Genomic DNA, 25,513 nt, shown 5'->3' on the forward strand with positions numbered 1-25,513 from the left:
ATATACCAGGCATTGCTCGATGTGCGATGATCTGGTGAGAACCAGTGACATGTACCATCCACCTAGCCACTGAAGTGGATCAATAAGAACACAACTTGTTTGGTTGGCAGTTTTCTTGCAGAATGCTTGAAGATGCACATGTCTTTTAAGAGGACTGCTGCTGCTCAGAGACACAGGGGAAATATCTGTAGCCGGCCGGTGTGGCTGTGCGGTTCTAAGTTCGTCAGTTTGGAACCGCGTGACCGCTACGGTCGTAGGTTCGAATCCTGCCTCGGGCATGGATGTGTGTGATGTCCTTAGGTTAGTTAGGTTTAAGTAGTTCTAAGTTCTAGGGAACTGATGACCTCAGTAGTTAAGTCCCATAGTGCTCAGAGCCATTTGAACCATTTTGAAATATCTGTGATTATAATGTTAGGTGGCCTGCACAAGATACAGCAAAACAAGTCAGTGGTAGTCCATACAGAACACATTAAGTTGGTTGAAACATACATTTGTAATAATTAGAGGTCTGTGTGGATGTCTGCAGTCAGTATTTTCAGCTAAGAACCTGTACCAATGTGGATATCCAAGGGTATATCTATAAATATACACAGTACTAATAATTACTTTGTAGTTAAAGGTTAATACTAAAATTTTGGTCTTCTTACATTACACGTGATTGGTGAAGTCTTCTACATGAAGTGACATTGCAAACTGAATGTAAAGGTAGCCAAAGTCTAAAGGTATTTGTGGAATTTTTGCAAAGGCATGGCTTGAAAGAAATCTGTTTTCTTTCTTATCTCCTAGTTACAAGTGTTTTACATGCACTAATTTGTGCTAATTGTGAAGCATGTGATGGATAACATCCCTGGCCAGTGGCTACCTGCATTGTAGATAATGTGAAGTTTCTGCCACTCTCCATTAATTCTTTGTAGCACTTGGGTGATTGAAGTTTGTGAAGTATCTGCACTGGCAAAATAGAAATGCAGAAAACACAAGACCAAAAACAACTTATTGGACTCACCAAAACGAAACAATAATGCAATATCCAAAAGAACAACTGACTCAATCCCAACTGCAGATCGACACAAATAATAGTAGTAATAATACTAATAATAAAAAAGACCCACTGCTTCATGGGGAGTGAACACAAACAGTTCTACAATGTCAAGAGGTTCGTTGACTATACCAAGAGATCGGCCAGGTAGAAGAGGCATCTGGCCGTAACGGCAGCTCTGTATTCTTGTGAGCGATGCATTGAACTACCTTTTGCCGGCAGTGTGCCACCTTATAAAGCCCATTGGCAAATGTATATGCCAGAACTATTTGTGATCACATGCCTGGCATAGCAAAGTTGTTTCTAGGCTAGCTGCAAACTCTGGTGAAGCTGTTCTGCAGGCTCTGTGAACGGATAGGTGCTACGATGTCCGAAGTGTGCGGCCACAGCAGTGTGCATCAGAGTTAAGACTACTGAGAGTACATTAATAAAATAATAATGTGGATTTTATTCTGTTAAAGGTGAAGCAAGGTGACTGTACACTAAACAACAACACAAATTCTGACTGATGATTTGTCAGTAGTTTGGGTAATGTTTTGATGCTAAGGAGAAAATTAAGGATATAGTGGCTTTTTTTACATATTCTTGCAGTGAACGCTAAACTAAGGTTGCTTACTCTAGGTGAGGTGTCAAAATTCCTTAACTCTTTATAAATTTAATGGAAGTTGCAACAAAGAAAAACTTGTCAACCTCTTCAGTAAAGACATTTTACCTTTTGAATTTGCAAATGGAGGTGGTTTTGTTGAAACAGCACCCTCTGTTATTGATGTGGAAGCCAAATATGAGGCAGTGACTGCTAAGGACTTGCAAACTTATCCAGTTATAAATTCAAGGAATTCACAGAAAACCACCAATCTTCTACATGAAACTGTTTTGAGAGAGGTAAAACAAATTTTCGGATGTGTAGAAGGGGCACTAACAACTGAACTATGGACAAATTTATATAAAAAAATAAACTATGAGAGTGGCTGCACATGAAATAACTAACAGTGAAAAGAGAAAACTTGGTGACTGAGTGTAGTACACCAGTGATTAAAAAAAAGAAAAAAAAATAGAGGGCGAGAGAGAAACAGAGAGAATATTGATGTGGAGCTGCTGAAGATATTCTCAGTGTTTGGTTTATTTGGAACCATTGAAAACTGTCCATTTGTTACAAATAGAAGTCCAAATGTTGTAACAGCAGCTCACCCGTGTAATGGACTTTCATGCTTAACACACATCCTCGGTACTGTGCTAGAGTAGTGAGCTGCAGGGATCAATAGGATCTCGTTAAGTTTTGGAAAGAGATGACATTCAGCATTGTTGACAAAGGTTGGTGAAAGATGAAATGGACACCTATTGCAGCTAACTAGACATAATACACCTCATTAGTCCATAGTGGTTCCAAGTTTTGGCTACTTTGTACAAGAAAAATGAAGCTGATTTAATTACCTCTATTAAAAAAATTTATTGAAAGACACAATGAAGCTTTATAATTCTATTTACCAATGCCTGCTATGGTCTTGAAACTTCTAAAAACACAAACCCTTAATTTGTATCTGTAGTAGACATTGAAACTAATCTCATTTCTGGAAAGGGATGGAGGTGAGACTCCATTTTCAATTAATTTGAAGGCTTAAGAAAAACTGCTTTTGATATATAAATGGGAATCAACAAAAACACACTCTTGTAATATATTAAAATGCTAAATATCAGAACTTGAAATGATCCACAAATTTAGGAAATAAATAGCAAGAAAGTGTCCACAGATCAAATGAAAGGTAAATGCTATATCCAAAGTTCCCATAAAGAAACAGAAATGTGATAGATATTCCAATGAATAGCATGACACATCACAAGGCGAATCTAAGAGAGATATCAGCACTCTGAGGATGAAACAGTGACATTTATCAATGAAAAAATTCAGTTTACGGCATGGAATGACATGATAGTTTGCTTTCACAGACAAAAGCATATATCCCTATCTTTTGAAGCAGGTGAATGTTATATTACTCCTTTCCATCATGCAACACACCATCAGAGGGGAGTGTCTTTGCTGTGGAGCAAATAATCCTGGACTATTGCAAATCTTTCAAGCCACAGGCAACTGATAACATTATTTTTCTGAGTAGTATATTTTAAAACAGAGATAGCTGTACAGATTCCTCAGTCTTAGAGATAAAATTATTTCTCATTTTCTAAGTTTCCCAATTGTTCCAGTTTTTTGTGATGTCTAAGCCAGCATTAGATGGATAAAGGAAATATGTAGTGTAAAATTAGTGATGTTTTTCCTTTAAATTTTGATGTTAGACTTACTGCAATGACAGCCTTACATTATTGTTGCTGTGGTTGTTGTTGTTGTTGTTGTTGTTGTTGTTGTTTGTAATAGCCACTATGGACCACATTAGTTTCAACTATTGATTTTCTTCCTTCTCCTCTACATTTTCTTCAGTCTTCATATACATCCATTCTGGTTTTTTGACCCCTGAATTACTGATTATCTGTTTAGAAAAATAATTGCATAATTTGGTTGAGAGTCTATTGGGGTTCATTCTTTCAATATGACCTGAGTATATCCACATTTTTTTTATTATATTTCCACAAAGTTCGTTATTAAAAAGTGTTCTGCATTCTTTCTACTGTTTCAGTTCACTGTTATTGCCCTTTGTGATGGAGTGTCACTATGTTGGTTTCAGTACCAGTGTTCTGGAGAGAACACATAAGTTGTTGACATGTTTAAAGGCTAAAGAGAGCAAGACACTCTTCTTCTTGGAGTTTTTGCACAGTCACGTGTACATTCTGTTTCTATTGTACCAACATCTTGCTTACATCCAAGCTATTATTTTTCATTTTTCAGTAACAGAAGTCACTTATACAATTATCGAAAGGTGCCACAAAGTTATGTGTAGGCTATTCTAGGATACTCCATCCACTGGAATCTTAGTTTCATGTTGTGATTCCAGTCTTTGTGCCACATAAAACACAAGTAATGAGTATTAAATCAGTGAATCCATTGATTTTTCTCTTAAATATATTTCCAAGAACACATTTCAGTGCTAATTACATGTGGAAGTATAGCGCACTAACATGTTTAATATTATGGTGAATTTGTGTGCATGAACTACATAACTAGCATATAACAGTACATGAGATGAGATGACACTTTGTAACACAACTTCATTTGACTTCCAATGTTGCCTAAATGTTTCATGTAAAATTTCCACAAAATCCATACCAGCAATTGTGGCAGAAAATTTTAACTTATGATATTCATTTAAAAATGTGATAGGATATGTATTGTTAAAATATGATTATGGCTGGGCCCTCCACATTTTTAGTTTGTGCAGTGTAGATTAAGAGATCCTACTTCAGTAAATGAAAATTCAGACAAGGCATACCAAATATCTTAATGTGACTAACAAAATCATAATATCATAATATCAACAGATGAAAATAAGACTTACAGATGGAGAGTGGATAGCATATTTCTTATCCAGGCAGACCTCTAGTAATACATATGGAACTGAATGACTCAAACATGACAGTAACATTCACTTATTGGCATGTATAGGATGCTCTTGGCTGATGCTTGATTTTCCTCATGCCTCTGCTACAAGACCACAAGGTTTGCAAATATCTCTCAGGAAGAAGTGAATGCAGATAACAATTCTTAGTAGCAACAAATCATGTCATTCTCTAGTGAATGAAGGAAATTGTAGTTTCTTTCTGAACAATCACTTTGTATAGTGTAGTTTTCAAGAACTGTTATTTGATTTCATTACTTTCATCAGTTCGGTATGCACTTATAATGTTTCAATATTTATGAGAGCATAATGAATCAGACATGTTTGTTCTATGCTATAATTTCCATTTTCTCTTTAGTTTATAACGAGGCTGATATTTTTGAACTGCAAATCTATCATTACTTGTTATCTGCTTAAACTGTGTTCCTCCAAATTATAATTTCACGAATTGTTGTTCTACAATACATAGTATGAATGATAATGTGTATATGTGTCGTGTAACATGAATATGTCAGAAATCTGTCAAGCTCGATAAACTTCCCTCTAGTTACAGCAATTTATTTGATGAGCTGTTTTTCCAGTAAATACATGAATAATGGCTGATCAATAATAATCATGTAGAAAAGGATATTTTTTTTTTTTTTACCTAGCATAGAAGTGAACAATAATACTTTGTAATTTTCTTAGATGATATACATGTATTCTTCAATTATTTTATTTGTAGTGTTTCTATACTAGCTTTTAAACCATTTTATCAACATAAATAAACTGTTCACTATGTGGTTTTTGATCTGTAAATTAAAATGTATTAATGTAAATGTGGAATCCTAAGACAGATTGGAAACAAAATTCAGCCAGAGCAGAAAATACTGATGCTGCTCCATGAAAGCTGGACTGTTTCTCTTTTGTCTAGTGTTCTTCTTTGCTAGTACCTTATTTTAATATATTTACATTGTTTAACTGGTTCCTATGAAACGACATGAGCCAGTTTAAGCTCTACATTACATCTTGAATTGGTCTAGTTCTTAAATTTTTAATGCTAGCAGAAGAGCATCATCCATTATCCAACTTCTCCATTTCTTAGAATGATATGACATATCACCTGGATATTTGCACACTTCTGTTTAAGTAGAGCAATTCGCCCTGTGTTTTCTGACTTTTGTTCAGTTTACACATCAGAAACCTTCTTTAGTGGACTCCTGTGGAATGCATAGTAGGAATTCTGACATTTAGGAACAAATGGCATAGCAACAGTTAACAAAGATTACTGTGTGTGGCAACAGCAGAGACTGGCATGACAGCACAGGAATGGTCAAAGAAAATTCAGTGTTGATGTAGACACAGCATTGAACATACCATCTACAAGTCTAATAAGCTTTAAAATGGGAGATGACAAAAGTTAACTAGTTTAAAGTATGAAAGTACGTGCTGAATGACAATTCTCAGACTGTCAAAATAATTCACCAGAAAGTTATTGACCAATATTTTGAGAAGAAATTCGCGTGTATAAGGCGACATAAAATCCACTCTTTTGTTAGTAGTTTTTGGCATATTAAATCCAAAACTAGTATCATAAAATTTAAACATCAGTTTTCCAGCCTAGTATTCACATCCAATAGGAAATGACACAAGTAAAAACTAAGAGTAGAAACAATCTCTTGGCCCATCTCCTTCTCCCCACCTCTGCCCATCTGTACGTTCATAGCTGTCTCCTCTCTCTATCACCTCACTCCATCTCTGCCAATCTACTCCTCATTCCACTCTTTGCCTCTCTCCTACTCCTCCTCCCCCTCTCTATTATCTGCCTGTCTCCTCCCCCTCTGCCTGTCTCCTCCCCCCTCCCTCTCTGCCCGTCTCCTCCCCCCTTCCCTCTCTGCCCGTCTCCTCCCCCCTTTCCCTCTCTGCCCGTCTCCCCCCCTCCCCCCCCCTCTCTCTCTCTCTCTGGCCTTCTCCTCCAACCTCTGTCTCTCTCTGTTCATCTTATCCTCCATCTCTCTCTGTTCATCTTATCCTCCATCTCTCTCTGTTCATTTTATCCTCCATCTCTCTCTGTTCATCTTATCCTCCATCTCTCTCTGTTCATCTTATCCTCCATCTCTCTCTGTTCATCTTATCCTCCATCTCTCTCTGTCCATCTCATCTTGTGCCAGTCTCCCTGTCCATATTCTCCTGGCCCCCCTTCCTGTACCACTTCCTTTCCCATACCACCTCCTTTCCTGCCTTATTTTATTCATCTTCTCCTGTCCCATCTCTCTGTTCATCCCCTCTGACCCACATCTCTCTGTTCATCCTCTCTTCTATCCATCTCAACCTTCCCCCAAGCCATGCCCGTCTCCATGTGGAGCCCCTGCACAACAGGTTACTGAAGCAAGTCAATACTACTCCCACAAGATGGCGGTCATGTCAGGTAGTCTACATGTTGGGGGATTGAAGACTGTTTTTCATCCACATATGTATGCTGCCCCGCAAAGCAGGTCAATAAAGAAAACCAATAGTACTACCATAACATTCTCATGTGGTTCAGCCTACATACTGTATCTGCAAAACTGTTTCTGCTCCTGACATGTAGGCTGCTTGGAGAGTGGGTTGATAAGGCAGGTCAGTACTACTCCAAAGCAACACACTTGTCAAGCAGGACAGCTTATATGGCAGGGGCTGAAAAAACACATTTCCCATACCTCTGGTCCTATTTGAACTGGGCAGTCATAAACCACATAGTGTTGATACTCCTAAAGTTTGCTGTTCGTGTGGGAAATTTGGTAGAAATCAATCCAGGGGCATGGGAGGGGGTGGTGTTATGGCCAGCTTTTCCATGTAGTGTAGATGGCATTACTAATGATTCAGTTTAAAATGTGTTCCAAAATACTGCCTGGCTTGCTAAATTTGTGCAATATGTTGTCAGAGACAAAACACTAAGTAATAGTAATATAAGTACACAGAAAAAGTCAAACAAAAGACCACTAAGCTTCCTCTCTCTGAACACCCCTTAATCACCAATACTGATAGTATAAATTTTTGAGACTATGAAGAATGTAATGTAAAAGTATAAATCTTAATTGACAGCAATGTTTGTTTCTTCTTATAAAACAGACTTTATAATTTAAGATTGAAAACTCTGATGCAGTATTTGGTTTTGCCTCTACAGGGAATTAAGCATGTTGCATATGGATGCACTCGCCAAATTCAAGAGATCTACACCACATCTTGAGTTTCCAGCTTTACATAAGGAACTCTTTTCTGTTGACAGCTGAGTTCACTGCAGCAGAAGCTCAGCTAAGGTAAGCTGATTAAACCATTACACATAAAATGTGATTGGTTTCTAAATACCACAGAAAGTGTATGCATATATTCTTAGGTATCTGAAGTGACATATTTTAAATAAAATAATACTGGGTACCAGGGTCTGTAGCTAGAATTTGGAATACACTGATGAAAAGCTACTTAAAAAATAAAAATCCATTTTTTACACGGTTCAGTTTGCCAAGGCTTTTTATTAATGAGCAGTAACACTTACCTGAAGAGAACTGCAAAAAATACAAAAGCAATGACTGGCTTCCTTCCCTTCTACATTAACTTTCCTTATTCACTACTCATACACTGAGGACACTCACTGATGACTCCTGAACTGATAAGATGCTGCTGTGCCCCTTGCCTCAATTCTGGACTTCACGCTCAACTGCCCACCTGAAAAACTGAGCCAACAGCTATTACTGTTATGCTTTATACACCTTGAGACATGACACCTTGTGAATGGTTCGCTGAGTGGTCAGCGTGACGGATTGGTGTCCTATGGACCCAGGTTTGATTCCCGACTGGGTCGGTGATTTTCTCCGCTCAGGGACTGGGTGTTGTGCTGTCATCATCATCATTTCATCCCCATCTGGCATGCAGGTCACCCAGTGTGTGTCGAATGTAATAAGATCTATACCAAGGCGACCAGACCTGCCCCACAAGGGGCTTCCCGTCCAATGATGCCAAATGCTCATTTCCATACCTTGTGAAAGCAGTAAACCATAACCATGTACTGAAATGAGATAAGGTACTGTAGTATTTTCATTCAGTACTACCCACTACTCATAGTACTCTAAGAAATTGTGAATAGTGTATTATGCATTACTTGTGAAGAATGTTTTAGCTGCCTTTTTAAATAAATGTGTTTTAGAAATCTTTTTCACTTTTTTTGGAAGTTTATTTCACAGTTTTATCCCCTGATGTACTGTTCTGAATTTTTTGTTTATTTTGCTAGGTAAATATAAATCTAAACCAGCTCTTTTTCCATTATATGAATAGAACTATTAGTTAAGTATTTATGGTAGTCATATTTTCCCTAATATGCACCACAATTTGGTATAGGCACTCTCTTGGTGCAGTGAGAATGGCAAATTTTTAAATAGATATTTACAATGAGCCTAACTACTACTTCTAGTTATTATTATTATGGCCATTTTCAGGAGTTTAAAAATCATGTTAATGTTTTGTGCCTTTGATCCCCAGAATAGAATCGCATATCTGAGAACTAAGTGCATCTAGGCATAAAATGTTACCTTAAGACGTGAGATGTTACAGCATAGTATGCTTAGGTGATGACATTTTTTCTGCCAGTATCTTTGTATGTACACACCATGTTAGCTGACAATTTTCTCTCCTTCCCCACTATTATTTCATTTAGGAGATGAAGTGTCTATTAGTCTATTATGTGTGTGGACGGGGGGGGGGGGGGGGGGGGAGGGAACATTAAATAAGTAATGAGACACATTATTATGAAAAGGAAAGATGATACTCACCATACAGCGGAGCTGCTGAGCCACAGATAGGCACAACAAAAAAACTGTCACAAATAAAGCTTTAGGTCAGTAAGGCCTTCATCAAAAATAAATGACAGTGTTTGCATGAGTGTGTATGTGTGTGTCTGTCATCTGGTTTTGACAAAGGCCTTACTGGCTGAAAGCTTTATTTGTGACAGTCTTTTTGTTGTGCCTATCTGCAACCCAGCATCTCCACAATATGGTGAGTAGCAACTTTCCTCTTCATAATATTGTTTCATTCCATCCTGGATTTTCCATTGTTTGATTTAATGAGACACATTTTTCTTCTCAGCTAGTTTTAGATGGGAAATGCAGAATTTGTTGTGGGACAACATGGAATACTCCCACTTCAGCCTCTGTAGTTTCATGATGTTCCAATAGATGTCAGTGCTATATGTAGCCTTCAATATAGCTTCTATAATAAAGGTGCATTCCAAGCAGAGAGCTGTCATTCAGTTTCTTATGACAGAGAACTGAAGCACTGCAGATATTTATAGGCACTTGCAGAATATCTACAGAGACCTGGCAGTGAACAAGAGCGTGGTGAGTTACTTGGTGAGGTGCCTGTCATCACTGGAACAAGGTCATGCAAACCTGTCCAATCTCCTGCAGGCCATCAGGCCACACAAAGCTTGACTTCTGCTATGTTGGTATGAGTGGACACTCACAATTGAAGTGATTAATGGATCACAATCAAACACCTTGCTGCACAACTGGACAACTCTGTTGGTGGTGCTGACACACTCATCTGCAAGTTGAGGTACTCAAAGGTGTGTGCACACTGGATATTTTGCTGCTTAACACAAGGCCATAAAGAGCAACAGAGGACAATATGTGTGTAATTGCTTGTGCACCATGAGGCTGATTGTGACAAGATGAAAATGGATTCGTCACTTCAACCACAAACAAAATGGAAATCCATGGAGTGATGCCACACCACCTCTCCTCCAAAGAAAAATTTAAAGCTGCACTCTCAGCACTTTCAGGTCACCATGGTGACCTGAAAGAGTTATTCTCTTTGATTTCCTCCCCCACAGTGCAGCGATCAATTCAGAAGTGTGTTGTACTACCTTCAGGAACTGGAAGAAATGAAGAGGTCATGTTCACCATCACAAAAATGCGTACAAACTTCTCCTTCTCCATGACAACCAAGGCTTCACAAAGTCACCCAAGAGGTGCTCACAAAACTTCACTGGGCTGTTCTTCCTCATCCACATGACAGCCTGGATCTCACACTTCCAACTTCCATCTGTTTAGCCCAATGAAGGATGCACTCCATGGGAAGCAGTTTCTGGATGACGGGGATATTATTGATGAAGCAAGACATTAGCTCTGATGTCAACCAGCAATATAGTACCACATGAGCATATAGGCCCTCCCAGTAAGGTGGCATAAGGCTATTCCACTGACCAGACGTTATGTTGAAAAATAGTGTTTTGCAGTCAGAAGAATATGGAATAATGTGGTGTACTGGAATCCTGAATAATAGCAACCTTCTTTCATAAAAAGAGTTTTGCATTACTTAGTGAATGGCCCTCATATATGTAATGTCTATGGTTTTTTTTATTCTGCATAGGCCCTGGGTTTCATTTAGTAGATACAGTGTGTCATAAACAATGAAAAAATGACTTTGAAATAAATGTATGTATCAAGTTTCTTGTGACATCAGTTTCACACCAGCTGTACATAAATTGCATTTTTAATGTAAACTACTGCAAAATATATATGACCATGGAAGAATGGTCATTAACAAAATGTATCCATATTTTGACATGAACTTTACCGGAAGGACAAGAGATCAGAATAACTGGTACATGAGGCATGTACATGTGTTTAACTTGCGTCACCGGAGTTTCATGAGTGCTTGTTTCATGTAAGCCCTTACCAGTGTATTCAGTTTGAGTGTTTGTGCAGCATCCTCATTACGTAGTTATTTCCTGAACTTAAACAATGTATTTATCAGTTGCTTTGTAAGTTTTTGAAAGTCAAAGATTTTTATCTAAGCCATTAAGAAGTGAAAATTAAATTTTTTGAACACATTATAAAGAAGCATTAGTCACAGAAAATTTGACTGAAGTTTCACAGGAGAACTTCTGTGAAGTTTGGAAGGTAGGGGATGATGTATTGGTGGAAGTAAAGCTGTGAGGACAGGTTTTGAGTTGTGCTAGAGTAGCTCAGTTGGTAGATCACTTGCTCAACAAAGGCAAAGGTCAAGCATTTGAGTCTTGGTCCAGCACACAGTTTTAATCTGTGAGGGAGTTTCATAACTGTGTACAGCTATGCAGAGTAAAAAAATAATTCTTTAAAGAACATATTCCTTGAGACAACATTTTTGAGGCAATATCAGACAGAAACTGTCAGCCTTTTCACAGATCCACATTAAATGTTTGTGTACTTTCTCAAGCCAAAGCAAATTTTGTGATAAAAATCAGTATACAGAGAAAAGTCCTTTGCTTGAATTACAGCCATGCTTGTATGACAGGTACAATGTATAAGAGCTATTCATATCTCTTTTAAAACATCTTTTTATACAAAGCATTAATAATAGTCATCCTCCCTTCTGCACCTACTGACATGTATGATTTTTGTACACCTCTCTCTCTCTCTCTCTCTCTCTCTCTCTCTCTCTCTCTCTCTCTCTCTCAAGGTGAGTCGGCCAGTGATCTCTTCAGTGCAGATGCACACCAGGTTTGAACTCGTACAGGACTCAGTGACATGCCATAAGTAATGAGGATAATGGGCGAAGGGGTACTGCATTAATAGTGTGTGGAGGAGTTGAGAATGTGGATCGAGTCATACTAGGGTACTTAGTGCAGTTGTAATGACCACTTTGTCTGGATGGCTTAGTGGTCAGAGTATCTGCATAGTAACCAGGAGACCCAGTTAGAGTCCCAGTCCAGTACAAATTTTCAACTTTCCCCATCGATTTCAATCAGTGTCCACTCACAGGCAACGTATGTAATTCCTTTGCCTTAATTCATAACAGCTGCTGGATCAAAATAGTGTGTGTTACTTCTCCAGAAGAGCAGACACCACATGTATATATAATTAAGGTGAGACAGCCAATTATCTCTTCAGTGCTGATGCACACAAGGCTTCAGCTCTTACGGGAATTGGTGAAATGCTGCAAGTAATGGGCAAGGGACACTAAATTAGTAGTGTAGGTAGAAGCTGAGAATTTGAGCCTGACGGGAGCTGTGCTCGGGTAGTCCATGCATTTTCAAGGACCACTGTCTCTGGAGGGCTATAAATATTGAAAAAGTAATCAAACTTCCTGTTACTGGTATTGTGTAACTTCTGTTGAAGACCAATCTGGAAGAGAATGTTGGTAAGAATGCATTAGCAAAATAAAGAGTGCACCCATCCACAAACTCGACAACATATCAGTGTGCTTCCATGTCAGACAGTGGGAGGTTCAATGGTCTCTGTAAAATGTGTTCCATGTATGACTATGTAGGTCTCAGCTGTGGAACTTAGAACCTTAGAACAAAGAAACATGTACATTTGTCTACTAGCTAAAGTTGGTATTATATGAAATTAGGATAGTATAATGTGGCAATTTTAGATGTGGGATGTTTCAAACTATGGTTGCATAAGATACTGGGAGTACCAATCAATTGCACAGTAACTGTTACCAAGTGCTTTGAGCACTCTGCTTCATTTTGTTTTGTTTTGTGCATACCACTTTCTTTTCTCACTATGAAATGAGCAAAGAGACTAATCATGGTAAGTTACGGGATTTGAGTGTTGGTTCAAATGGCTCTGAGCACTATGGGACTTAACGTCTGAGGCCATCAGTCCCCTAGAACTTAGAACTACTTAAACCTAACTAATCTAAGGACATCACACAAATCCATGCCTGAGGCAGGATTCGAACCTGCGACCATAGCGGTCGCGCGGTTCCAGACTGTAGCGCCTAGAACTGCTCGGCTACTCTGGCAGGCGATTTGAGTATGTCACTCACAACACCAGAAGGGATCAGCCATCCATAAGTCAGTTCTGCTTTCACAGGAACGTGGGTGTAGGCTGGCTGACCTGCAAGATGGAAGTGGGATTTGTTCCCCCTGCATGACGTCTTGCCCATCAGATGAGTGAAGTTATCATTTATTTACACTCATAGCTACCTGCTACACTATTGTATCTGCGAGTTATTTTAGGTTCTACTTCCACTCTGTGTACCTTGTCAGTTTTACCTGTAGCATTGTCAAGCATGACCCACAAAAATGTTCTTCAATATGCTAATCAGGGTTTGGTTACTACAAATTTCGAATAAGTTTTGTGCAGATTTTGTATTACTGAACTGTGTGGGTGCTAATTTTACCAAAAATAGGTGCTTCATTTTCAGGTCCATAGGCAGAATCAAACAATGAAAAATCTGGGATGGAATAACAGTATGAATTATGATGGATTGCTGCTCAGTGCCTCCTCTATGTGACGAGTAGCAGACAGGAACATTTCAAAATAGATAGTAGGATATTTCTTAGCTACCAGGCAAAGTCCTTCATCAGATTGCACACACACACACACACACACACACACACACACACACACACACACACACACACACACACACACACACACACACACACACACGTTGTTGTTGTTGTTGTTGTTGTTGTTGCTGCTGCTGCTGCTATTTCTTACTTTACAATACAATCTATAGTGCTCCTTTTTTATGGGACAACCAAGTATTTTTACTAATGCATATAAGTATCTTTTTGTGCTACAAGTTCATATCACTTTTATATTAGGCCAGACAGAGATGAAAATAAGATTTGGAGCGTGTGTGAGTGCCATCACTTGGTGCCTGTAGTACACAAATCCCCAGTATGTCTGATAATTCCATGATTGACAACCTAAGAGTGGTCTGACTAGTAGTATTAGTTCAAACCCAAAGCAAACAAGAAATATATATTTTAATCATTTAGAGGAAGAGTAGAAATAAAAAAGAAAATCATGATAACTTTTTTATTTATGTAGTTGTACTTACTTCACTACTTCCCTCTACATTCACATATCTTTCAACAAAAGAAAGCTACTAATTATAAAAAAATTGTTTAATAATGGTAGTTGTTAATATTTTATTTTCAGGTAACCTTCCAGACCCTTTTTCATCACCTGCAGCTGTCAGCAGCTATGGAGAAGCAGTCTTTCCACTCCTGTTATTGTCACGGGGACCCTCTTGTTATTTACAATGAGTTCAACTGATGAATAAAAGACATCATTTTCTGTGGGGAGTATGTTACTGCAGTGATTCTTTTGCAACAAAGGAGACTTTCTGAGTGTTCAAAAATAGGTGAATGGCATTGAAATGTCACATTTATTTTTAAAATTATGGCTCAAGGGTGAGTGTTTTGTGTTATTTGCTGTGTTGGTCCAGACATGCTTAATGAGCAATGATGTGGAATATAAGGATAAAGCAATGTTAGAGTTTTGCTTAAAACAGACTTTTAATATGTGGAATTGCAATGCTGAAAGGATTTCTTTACACAGAACTTGAGACATTTAGGTCCACTCCTTTTTTTTCAATTTCTGTGTTTATTTTCACATAGCATCTATGCCAAAATGCTTTGCAGTGGTTATGTACAGTGACTAGTTGATGATCAAGATGTGTTTGGTTTTCTTATATCTTTCTAGAAAACAGGAAGTTTGTGTACCACTCACAAAGACATAAAAAAAATCAAAATTTTTGAATTTTTTATTGGACTTACAATGTAGTACATGAACTGTAGCTATGTCTCTTTTATTTTAAAGAAATTTATTCTTAGCTTTTACTATCTGAATTTGTATTGTTGCAGCATACTAAAAGTGTGGAAATATTAAAATACTGATATTAATATAATGTGGTAATATGTATATACATATATCTATATATATCTCTCTCTCTATAGCAGCATATGTAAAAAGATTCTGTAATTTGGGTATTATGTTACATACAAGGACAGAAACACAACAGGTAATGATGAGCATTAACACTGATACAAAGTTAGATAAAGATGAGGGGAAAATGCATATGCTATGGTTAAGGGAAAATATTGCCTTATTAATAATTACAATATACTTAAATAAAGATAGTTTGTACTGTTCGTTAGTGTTATGCACAGATTTTGTAAAAAAAATGAGATTTCATTTACTTGTACAATTGCTGTGGCAAGAACTGGTACAGTTATTCTATTACTACTAACTCCTTATTGATTTTTGGCACACAAAATGTTTGTACTCATATTTATCAGATTTCATATACCCATGAGAGAATGTTAAAGGTAGAGTATATTATGTTATGGAAGAGAGTCATTTTAATTTCTGTAAGAAAGTAAGAGCTTCAAATGCATATTTGACTGGGATGTTTCAACACCTTTCCAACATTTGCCATTCTAATTTCAGTTATTGTGTTCAAGGTTGTACATAGATATATATATATACATAAATACAGATAATTAAGATTGGTTAATTGCTAGACAATATGACAGTAGAGTTTATTTATTTTTTATAGTTTATGTACTTTAAAGACTTCTCCACCAGATGGGAAACAATTCCTCACTTATAATGTTTTGCACAACAATGCCTTGAAATTTCTGCAGTTTTGTAATGTTGGCTGGTTAGTAACACACTGTTTGTTTTAAGAGATGACAAATGCACATACATAGTGTTGCTGCTAAAGTGGAATAACACTTGCTATAGGCTTCTGCATACTGAGCAACACATACATTAGTTCTGTTTTAAAACCAGCTGATTGAAATAATTACATGAATTAATTCTGTCTACAAAAATTAAATAATGTAGTTGTGATTACTATATTAAATTAATATAAGCTATATCAGGTAAAGTATAAATAAATTTTTCATTTGTTATGGTACTGTCTTTTAAATTTAGTTGTGTTCAAATGTGTTTTTTTTTCAAAATATTGTGGTTTTACAAAGCATCTGAAATAACATTTAGGATTTGTAAAGTATTTCTAACAATGTTTCAGGTCTTAATAGTCTCAGACATCTGGTATCTGCATAAGAAATATTAACATGACACTTCTGTTTGTCACACTTTCTTTTTGGCTGTGAAACTGGCATTATTCTCCTTACCTCTTGCCTGTTAAGTACAACTGACTTTGCTGCCTCTTGTTACATCTAATGTTCAGATATAATGAGAATTTTCAACATCAACTTATCAGTTATGACATCTCCTCTCTGTCTTCTTTAGGACAAAATTTGCCTGTTATTTATGACCTGTAGGTATTACAATGTCCCTTACTAAATATTAAAAAAAAGCACTTACAATAATTCTATATCCACAGCCCACAAAACCAGTGTTCTTAACTCAGATGTAGCTGAATTAGTGTCATTTCATACATTTTTTTACAGGTACACTAAGATCCAAACTCAATTGTAAGATTCACACAAAACATGTAATTTATGATATTTGTATTACCAGCTTATATAAAAGTTGATTTACCACCAGTGACAACAACATTCTGCAATCGAAACAGGAAATCTCATACACATGAAATTAGTCTCCTAAAAGAAAGCCAAGCTTCATATAGCAATATGTAACACAACAGTTGTACAGGAAGATAATTTGTGATAGCTCAGTGAATCATTACAGCAAAACAAAAACAAATAATACTTTAACACCTTAGTGCCTGTGCCTGGAATCTGACTACAGTAATCACTGTCAATTAACAGGGTTATTACTGATCTCAACATTATAAAATTTTCTGTATTAATTAAAATTCAGTATCATAATATTTCACTGATGATTGTACATCTTAACATCATATTAAAAAAGCCTTAAAATTGGTAATATTTGAAACACCAAGAAAAACTCCTTCCATAATGGAAAAAAAACAATGCGCCCAGCATAGTGATGTGTTTTTTAAATTTCACTTGATCATAATGCAACACTTAAAGATTTTTTTACTAAAGAGGAAAGGGTTTTAGATGGAAATGAGCTCCCAGACAATAGAATCATAATGGAAGTTAGTTCATAAATTGAATAAATTGTCACCTCAAACAATATGAATGAAAATATCATGATAAGAGTAAGACTGAATCTTACCATTATTTCAGTTTTCCTTGAGACAGGAGATGTCACATAGCTGATACTCTTTTGACCACTGCCATGATGGTACTTATCACAACTGTTCTTGTTAGTATTCTACACTTTTTATGGTTCTTTATCATTGCTTGACAGGTATCATTACATGCAAATAACTTCTGGTGTAAAATTTCGACCATATTTTTCATTGTCCAGCAGTTCACTTTTTTGTGACAACAGAGTTCTCAAGTGCCACTTCAAGACTAGATGTTATAAAAAGAAATAAAGCCATGTTGTGTATTTGTTTTGTATCATTTCAACAAGATTCATTCAGTAAAGTGTATTGAAAAATTATAGTTTTTACAAACAACCGAACCAAATTTTCTTAAATTTTTCCTGTATAATTGATAATATATTTAAATTTTTTGTTAAAACTGAAAACGCAATCCTGTCTTCTGCAATATATAATAAGCAACAGTACAGTTCAATGCACACATGTACTGTATGGTCAGTCTGGTAGATAATTATTTTTGTGTACCATAATTTGATGATTCATCTTCTTCTGAAGTTATTTGTAATAAAAGCAACATTAAACTCTCATGCAACAGACTGTGGACAACAGACATAACTGAAAAAGAACAATGTATGGGTGGTTTGTAAGTTAATAAATAGGTGTTCGATCATTGATTAGAGTCATAGGTACAAAATGCACGTAATTATGCATACTTCTGAAGCTTTGTTGGAGTTGGGATACTACACTGTATCATGGTATTTGCCATTTCTCTGCTGATACTAAGATCCCTGAGTTCCAGCTCATGAAAAAGAGCAAATTGTAAGAACAGAAATCACAAATTTCATTTCAAGAACAGAAAGACACATTATTTGAACAGTGTTATGTTGATTTGAAGGACCTTATAGTTCACATTTAAAAAATTACAAAATTACTTGTAAATTAAAAACAGATCATCATTATTAACTGATACAATTGTTTTCACAGAAATCACAAATGAAAAGTTTATTCTACTTTTGAGAAAAACTACGTTTTCCTTACTGTGAAATGAAATGTAATTTCTGTGTTTGTTAAAATGCTGTAAAATTTTATACCAGAGACAAATGTGTAGAGCTTAATATAAACTATCCAGCCAACTTATTTATTCGTGATCATTGTTAAATGTTACTGTTAGAATTTAATTAGAATATGTAGCTTGTTAAAATTACAGAAGATTAAGATGAAGGTTGTTATTCTATAACAGTTAAAACACAAATGTAAAAATATAACTTGCCTTATGACATATATATTGAAGAAGATGGTAATGCTGATGAAATATACATTTTTATAAAATTATTGTGATATATTATTTCAGAAGCAAAGCCATACATAAAAAAAATATTTTGCAGGGTGGGGACGATATTGTATTACAAATATAAGGGATATTAGTGGAAAAAATTATTCCTGACTGCTGGGCAACTGTTAATGGATATGAAGTCATAAAGAAATAAAAGTATAAGTTGCTGACAGTAAAGTGCTGAATGTCTTGTTAAAGCTAAATATTTCGATGATTGTTATATTTCATATAAAATAATTTTATAAAAAAAGCTGATATTATTCATTATCAGACTGTAGTTACACATATATTATAAATATTTTCATAGCTATGTATTTTAAAGCACTTGAAAGCTTTAACAGTTCCCACCCTCTTTGAAAATTGGTTTATACTTGTTGCTGCATTCCTGTGTTTCATCAATACTGAGCACTGATATCACAACTTCAGTCATCATACTTCACTCATTTTTGTTCTTATTCCACTTCAACAGCATATTTAATATTGCTCTGTATTCATATTTACAGAAAATTCAGTCGATAACAGCCTACATCAGATAAGTGATTTTGTCCGAAAACTCCCTTGGAAGAAACTGTTTCATTGGTAATAACAATGGTTCAGCAAAATGTGGCATACCTATATGTGGAACTTTATTTCTAAGTAAACTGCAGTGTTATCCATTTTATATCAAAGATATAAATGAATAATATGTATACAGACGTCAGCAGTCACTTTCTACACCTGAAAATGTAGAGAAACTTGTTTTAACTATTGTGTACTTCATGTTTTTGTTTTAGCCTAAAATATACAATTACTGATATGAATTATTTAAGAAGGCTACATAAAGAGTGTGTTTATTGTAAATGTAACTAAAGTATTGAAGAAATGTAAAATATTTTGTAAAGAACGTTATTCTCTCAGTATAAATTTTAAGAATTCAGTTGACACATCTTTAACTGTGTATGTACCTTCAGAGTTACTTTCTGTCTCTTACATGTTTCTCCTCTGTATATGTATAATTAATGTCAATATATGGTTTATGTTACACATTTGAAAATTTATTAAATCAGTTTTATGTTTTTTGTGTTGCATTAAATCTCAGACCTCAAACAATGATGCTTTGGCATTAAGAAAAGCAAAAAATCAAACCATGTCAGGAAATTTAAATTTATGACAAACATGGCTCATGTAATTTTTTAATTATCTAGACTTCTACGAGGCAGGTGAATGAGTGTAATAGCAAAGTTTTTCTTATAGAAAGACTATGATTTATGCATTTAAAACTCTAAAAGAAAAAACAAAGTTTTCATACAGTTAATAAATTTACATTGTCGTGATGGAAATGTTTGAGAGAGAGAGAGAGAGAGAGAGAGAGAGAGAGAGAGAGAGAGAGAGAGAGAGAGAGAAATAGGAAAATAAATGAATAACATGTATTTGTAATATTGTACAGTAGTGGATAACTTTTGCACTATAAATATTCAGTGACAGTTAATAACATGAAGACATGTACAGTTTGCATAGAATATTGCAAATGTTTTTGCTTACCAGTCAGATCATAAATAAAATAAATAAACCTTTCTTGTAAATTGTAGAATCATATAAATTCATCTTTAATTAAATACTTTTGATAAACATCTGGTAGGCAATGATCCTGATCTCTGAAAATGCACAAAAACATCACATCCCATCACATTTGGAATAGTCCGAAAATTATAGTGCATCAGAATCCCAATATCAGGTGGTGCTCAAAGCAACCCCATTTGAGAACTGCAGATATTGTGATTAATCAATAAAAATCACTAAACTAGAAATTGAGCTTTTAGAATAAAGGGCATCCCTGAGATTAATGGGATAGTATGCAATGAGGTAACATATGTTACACAGAATTGTTGTTTCATAGATACAGAATGAGGATAATGGAGAAGACATGGAATGCAAGTGCTCAGAATAAAGTTAATATACTAAACTAACACACGAATGACCAACTTCATAGGGTCTTCTTAGATCAGCAAATGACACTGGTGTGCAACAGAATATGAAATGAGAAGGCAAAGCCAAAGATGTAAAAAGAGGAGATGAGAAATATGATGATTCATTTTTCTTGTACATACTTCACAGTATGTGTATTGGTGTTCACTTTCTTTGGTTTAGAGATGAGTGAAGAAGACATCTATCATCTTCTATGAATTTATTAGGGTTTGTTTGCTTCATATTTATTGTTTGCCATGTTCATTTTAAATTCTATCAGCCAATTTAGGAATTGTCCACTTTGGTAGTTGCACAGTCAGCACATCAGATTGCTAACCAAAGTGGCCTGGGTCCGATTCCCGGCCAGGTCGGAGATTTTCTCCACTTGGGGACTATGTATTAAAGCTAGTAAATTAAAACAAAATGCAATCTATTTAACATTTGTTTCACATTCTATCAGCTATTCCTTTGACAAAAGGAAAATTGCACCTATAAATTCTTGATGCAATATAACTGCCTTTTTTGTTCTTTTTTTGAGCAATTGTTTGTTACTTCAATTGATGAAAACAAGGGTAACTATCTCAATGTTCAAACCAAGAATACAGTTACTAGTTTTCTCCAAAGACCCATAAAAATAACAATGTTTGTAAATTACACTGACTATAGCTGCCATTTAATTTTGAAAATATTACAAAATGAAAAACTTTAAACAAGTGAAGCAATGAAATGATTTAAATTATTTGACTTACATTTGCAAGGAGTTAGTATTAAAATGATATCAGTCAAACATTTAGAGTTCTGTTATCTGGCTAAACTGCATTACATGATTGACAGTGTAGTTTATGTTATGATGTCCTCTCTACTTCTGTTGAGCTACATCACTATTAATGACTGCACCAGTGTAGCACTCGGAGTCTCCTACACAAGTAAATTAGCCCAAGCAAAATAATAAAATTCATAAAATGTCTTGAAGTGAACTCTAGTGTACAAATATTCCATACAACAGAAACTAGGTGTGTAACATGTTATCACCAACAGAAATGTTCTCCAGAGACTAAGTCCTTAATGACAATGCAACACCAGGGGTATGGTGGTTCTAATAAGAAGTCTGTTTACTGACATGGCATGTTCTAGTATATGCCTCTCAACAGTCCACCACACTTACAAGGAACTCTTACTGTCGATTGTAGGACACGACTGTCAACTGTAAGATGTGACTCCAGAATGCAACTGCCAGCTGCAGCTGTAGTCTTTGGGCCACATGTTATAACACTGTGCAGATGGCTGCATTTGACCTGTTTGATTAGCTATCACTGCTGGAGGTAATGAGCTTGGTGCCCATTGTCTTCCTGGCCAGATAATGTCATTGTCATCCCTGGTTGGTGTTAGTGGGAAACGTGGCAAAGTAGTTCCTTTGCTGAAGTTAACCTCTCATGAACAGCTGCCAAGACTCATCCTGATCACTATCGTGCCAGTGGAGCAGGCAACCTGAAACACAGTGATGTGGGAAGGGATGTATCTGGCAGGGGTAGCCAGAGGATCTAACATCCCTCCTCCCAAAGGAGGGGAATGTGAAGCCTCTTCTTCTTTGGTCACTAACATGGATTGTGGACGATGTCCATCTGCATCCTAGCCTCTTTGCTGATGCTGTGGCTCTACACATCCAGGCCAAGTGCCATGCATTAGCAACAGCAGGTCATTGGCATGTTTGTTGAAACGCCCAATTCTCTCATGTGGGAAGATGCATCGTTAGTACCTGCAACTAAAAAAGGGCTATAATGTCTGTAAGACGGGACCACCATGAGATGTGATCAGGTTCTGGATAAGTGAGATGTGTGTGTCTGTGTGCTGTCCCTAGGAGACCATGGCCCTGGATTGAGAGCTGCTGCTGTGCTTGGCAGAAGTCAGTAATGCCCACAGTGTCCTGATCGTGGGACACCAGCAAGGACAGGAGGTTCCGTGTCTGGCACCTGTGTGACCTTTCTGCTGGTGACACATTCTTATGGTGATGCTTCTGTAAGAAGAAAGACACATGAGGAGGGCATCCTCTTCAGGGTGACCAGCCACTAACTTCATATTTGTCCTGGAACATTCGAATGAACTGGTTGGTAGCGCCTTGTTGGTTATTCTGTGAAGGTGCTGTATGCCTTGGGTGGTTGTGCAGAAGGAGAAAAATGTTTGATTCATAAGGGGGGGGGGGTGCCACATCCAACTCAGTGGCTTGAGGAAGACCTTCTACATTGAAGATCTTGTGTAATGCCTGGATTGTGTGATACATGCCCATGTTGTCCATCTGTACCATGTAGGGGATAGGGGTAGTCCAAGTGTGTGTCCAGCAGGATGAGCCAACTCATTCCCCAAAAAGGTCCAGTGGAATGGAGGTGGCTCTGCTTCAGGCAGGGAAGAAGGCAGTGGTGAAAGGAACCCACCCATATTTGTGGCACAGATGCAGGCAGCCAAATTGTGAAACCTGAACCCCAGATACTGAAAGAGATCTAGTCTCAAGATACTGGCCACTGTATGTGATTTCATCACTAAAAGCAGAATTTGCACTACAGAATCTTTATACTCAATGGTACAACACAATTTCTTTAAACAAACTTCAGCCTTGTGACCTAGTTTCTGACAAAATAGCCACTTGATGCATTTGTAATAGCAGGACTGTCTACTGTGGGTCACAAAACACTGCAAGCAAGATTTGACTCAAGAAAAGGTACTAGCTGAAGATTGTGTACTCTTGTTCTAAGGTGTAGCCTGAGGCCTAGGTGCCTGGGAACATTTCTGGTTCTGTTTCCCTTTATGAACATCCACATTCTTAAATTTTGTCTGAGAAAGTTGAGTTCCCTTATAGTCAAGGAACTGTTCTGTTTGTGTTGCCTATTTGAAAGCTTGACTAACAGACAAAGATCATTCTAGTAGATAAGGTCCTGCATAGCCCTGCATCTGGAGCATGGACAACTAACATATCCCTCATGGCAGTATCCACATAGAATAGAGCACATCTTAGTTTTCACACAAGGAAAGACAGTGGTGTGTAAGGCCTTGCATAGTAGCAACCCATTCTTTATATGATTGGTCAGACTTACAATAAAATTTATGGTTTGCTCCCAGACTGAGAAACTTACTCTGAAAACGTTCACTTAACCTGTCCTTGACATCTGAATAACTCAAGTCACAGTGTCTTCATCTGGGTAAAGTGTCTGAACCAGTCCATAAACATAATAACCAGCATTAAACAAGAGAAATACATTTAGTTAAATTGCCTGACATCCTGTTTGCAGTAAAATGTTGTTTCAGTCTCTCCACATAACTAGCCTACTCTTCCTGTGCCATATTCAGTGGATGAAAAGGCAGTGGCAGGCATCAAATTTCTACTTGGTGTTGTTCCTGTTCCTGTAACCAGTGTAACAACAGTTCCTGAGTGGCACTTAACTTTTCCAAAGGAGCCTGCAGGGAGTGAAGGAAGTTAATCGTAACTCACAAAGTATCTTAACATGAAATCTGGTACTAATGTATCCCATACTACAGAAACACAGTCAGTGACAAGTTATCACCAGCAATAATGTCCTCCATAGGCTAAGTCCTTAGTGGCAATGCAGCACTAGTGCTTTGGTGGTTCCAATAACAAGTCTGTTTACTAACACTGTGTATTCCAGTATGACATTTCTCAACAGTCCACCACACTTAAAGGTAACTTTGTAACTGCAACTACTGACTGTAAAGCTTGGCTGCTGACTGTAGGATGCAACTCCAGAGTGCAACCCCCAATTGTAACTCATGCTGTGGGATGCAACACATGGATGACTACACTGGATCCACATGATTGGCTGTCACTGCAGGAGATAATGAGCTCGTTGCCCGTTGGCTCCTGTGGCCAGGTGATGTAACTGTTGTCCCTGGTTGGTGTCTGTGGGAGGTGTGGCAAAGTGTTCCTTCACAGAAGGCAACCTCTGTTGAAGAGCCACAGAGACTTGCACTCCTCACTGCCTTGCTGCAGAGAAGGCAACCTGGATCACAGTAATGTGGGAAAGGGTATATACAGAATGGATTGCTGGAGGATCCAGTACTTTATTTGAAAAGAACAAGATTAATTTTCTTCACTGTCCTCATAATATCTGAACTTATGCAGTACATCTAATGATGTCACTATCAAGATGATGTTAAACTTTGTCATGTAGGAGAATGTGATTCTAAGCATCCAAGAGTGATCCTAAAGTCTGATGGAACTCCACTTAAGTGGAGGTTCTGGTTGAGAGGCATGAAAAATGGGTGAAGTTTAAAACTTTTTTTCATACAAGGATTGTTTTTATTAAAATGAGGATTTTACCACTTCACTATACATACATTCACGAATAAAAAAATATATTTTGTGTCTCATAAGAAATTAAAAATTGTGGCTGCAGCCCCTGTCAAAGTATGCACCTTGTGGCACGTCCTGGTTTGTGCGAAGTGTTGTACAGACTCATCGCATTTTCTGAAACCCATAAAAATAGAAAGTTCTAAAAATAAGAATGAATTTTGGCACCAGCTCATAGGCTTTTGAAAAATACCTTTGAAAAAAGACAGGTTTTTGAAAAATGTGTTAATTTCTTAGCATGTTTTCATAAGTTCAAATTAAAAAGAAATTAAATTTGAATAAAAAAAATTGTCTTCCTAAGGCCAGCTAGATTTAATTATCTTTCATTTTGTAAAGTCAAATGAATTTGTTAATCAGTCGAGGCTCTAGAGTGCTTTGCGCACTGAAAAATTTTATTTAGAGAAAAACATGTTTGAAGTAACAAAAACAACATTGTTTCAGAACTTACTGTTAATCTGTGATCCCACGACTATAGGAGCATCCTTCCTCTTCCT

At 36.8% G+C, this 25,513-nt stretch overlaps 2 protein-coding genes and 1 long non-coding RNA gene across 3 annotated transcripts in view; 2 read left to right on the top strand and 1 right to left on the bottom strand.

Annotated features, from left to right (window-relative positions):
- LOC126183729 (uncharacterized) overlaps nucleotides 1-25,513 on the top strand; it is a 345,488-nt gene that overhangs the window by 70,143 nt on the left and 249,832 nt on the right. The window lies entirely within an intron of this gene.
- Nucleotides 1-25,513, top strand: part of LOC126183728 (uncharacterized) — a 192,103-nt gene that overhangs the window by 69,819 nt on the left and 96,771 nt on the right. The window lies entirely within an intron of this gene.
- Nucleotides 17,916-25,513, bottom strand: part of LOC126183735 (uncharacterized) — a 153,633-nt gene continuing 146,035 nt past the window's right edge. The window contains exon 2 of the long non-coding RNA XR_007536799.1: nucleotides 17,916-18,408. This is a non-coding gene — a long non-coding RNA (uncharacterized LOC126183735). The remainder of the gene's footprint in view (nucleotides 18,409-25,513) is intronic.

The sequence above is a fragment of the Schistocerca cancellata genome, chromosome 4, assembly GCF_023864275.1.
Source record: "Schistocerca cancellata isolate TAMUIC-IGC-003103 chromosome 4, iqSchCanc2.1, whole genome shotgun sequence".
Classification (NCBI taxonomy): Eukaryota; Metazoa; Arthropoda; class Insecta; order Orthoptera; family Acrididae; genus Schistocerca; species Schistocerca cancellata.